The sequence below is a fragment of the Saccostrea cucullata genome, unplaced genomic scaffold (assembly GCF_032062105.1).
Source record: "Saccostrea cucullata isolate Sc308-1 unplaced genomic scaffold, CSIRO_AGI_Scuc_v1 ctg6643, whole genome shotgun sequence".
In the NCBI taxonomy this organism is placed as follows: Eukaryota; Metazoa; Mollusca; class Bivalvia; order Ostreida; family Ostreidae; genus Saccostrea; species Saccostrea cuccullata.
In genome coordinates this window covers 766-2,668 of record NW_026928560.1, presented here as the reverse complement: position 1 = coordinate 2,668, position 1,903 = coordinate 766, and the positions used below count along the sequence as shown (strand labels likewise).

At 33.2% G+C, this 1,903-nt stretch overlaps 1 non-coding gene across 1 annotated transcript; it reads left to right on the top strand.

Moving 5' to 3' along the window:
• The first annotated feature begins 278 nt into the window (after positions 1-278).
• Positions 279-360, top strand: Trnas-gcu (transfer RNA serine (anticodon GCU)). Its single transcript has one exon. It is a non-coding gene; the product is annotated as a tRNA-Ser (tRNA).
• The last annotated feature ends 1,543 nt before the right edge of the window (positions 361-1,903 follow it).

Sequence of the window (1,903 nt, the reverse complement as noted above, 5' to 3'; positions counted from 1 at the left end):
AGGCCTACTTGAATCTAGAAAGAATTAAGAAATAAAATACCTTTCTACTTTCGCCTTGTCAACATGATCATGAACATGATTTCTGCAACCTTTTCAAGAATATTGATCCCGATCGAATTACAAATTACCAAATTGTCCTTGTTTTTATAAACAATTTGCAAAAAGGATAAGCTACCCACATACTTTTCAAAAAAGGGATTTTTTCCATTAAAATTTATTGCGTTTTTTATAGAAATTTTGCTTGTGATTTGTTTAAAATTTTCGACATCGAAAGACAAGACGAGGTGGCCGAGTGGTTAAGGCGATGGACTGCTAATCCATTGGGGTCTCCCCGCGTGGGTTCGAATCCCATCCTCGTCGGAGTAAAATTTTCTTAATTTATTTTCAAAATGTTCACTGCTAACTCGGTAAAACATCTGATTGTGAAACAGCTATCTACATTCGATACACTATGATTTGTCTCGATCCTCGGGTTCTGAAAATCAGGCATTGACTCACAAAAATGTCTCTGAATTCTCAGAGTAACGTGCTTTTACCCACAACAATTCTTGAAACTTTAAAGCTTTTCATATTACATAGGGAGAAATAGCAAATCTCAAATTAATCTTCGGGATGTGCGAATTAAAACACGTGCAATGCATTTTCCAATTCAAATTTGATCAACAAACACATTTTAGAAAAAAATCATAGGTATCCAGGCTTTTGAAGAAATTGCACAATTTTTATACTTATAATTAGTACTTTCTTCTGTAAATTTACTTCGATCATTTTACAATGCTTGGTATATAAAGATTTTCCTATCATTTCAAAACACCATAAATTAATCACTTCTAGTTCCATATATCATGTTAATAAACATTGGTGTCCATGTTTAGATGAAAATAAACATCAATTTCATTAAACATGTAATTTTAAAATACTTTTATGGGGTAAAAATTTTCAGTTTTTATAAAACATCTTTAAGAAGTTCAAAGAACCTTGTCAGAAGCTCATTAAGGGTTATAAAATGAAAATTGTTGCATGAAAAGAATTGATTTTCAAGGTTCATTTGGAGACTTTTTGAATTAAAATTATAAATTAAAGAGTTATCCTGCCTGGCTGAGGATCGTAGTACCTTTTAGTTCTAAAAAATGGGATGTATTCAGTTGACAACTAATGAATGAAGGATATGGAGATAACGAACAGTATTCAATATCAAAGTCCATAAAACAATACAAAAATAGGAGCAGAGCAAACACGGACCTCCAAAACATCAGGGGTAGGACCACGGGCCATGGAGGAGTGAGCATCCCCTGCCGACCGGTCACACCCGCCCTGCTCTTTGTCATTATCGGGAAATAACGTTCGGGGAAATCCATCGTCAATTCAGTATGTAAATAATGGACTAAAAATTTATATGTGAAAACGTCAGTCAGCATCTGACTCAATGATAAAATGTATTTGCTGACAAGGTCATTGTATCGACCATAGAACTTACGAAATGATGACTTTAAACGAGACTGGTGATATTCTTGTTTCATCACTTTTCAATAATTTACCTCGTTTCAGAAATTGTTCATACTTTGAGCATGCTCCTGCGTATAGAATCAACTGAGAGATATAAACTCCGTATGCAGGTGATGATATATTGCTCCATAAATAAAGCCTTTTTTTGTTTATATTTATATCCGTTTAAAAAATTATTTAAAGTCGGATTAAAAAGATTTATTATTGTATTAATGATGCAAACATCTTTGGGTACCAACAATTTTGACCTTGTACTGTGAACCTTAAAAAACGGCAACATTGGCAATAAAATGTTTGGAAATTGGTGCTAAGGCTTTTATATATCAAAGTGTATTTCTTGTGACAAGTCTTTTCCCAGAGTGTCATTGATTTTTTACTATATTGACCAGCCACCTTG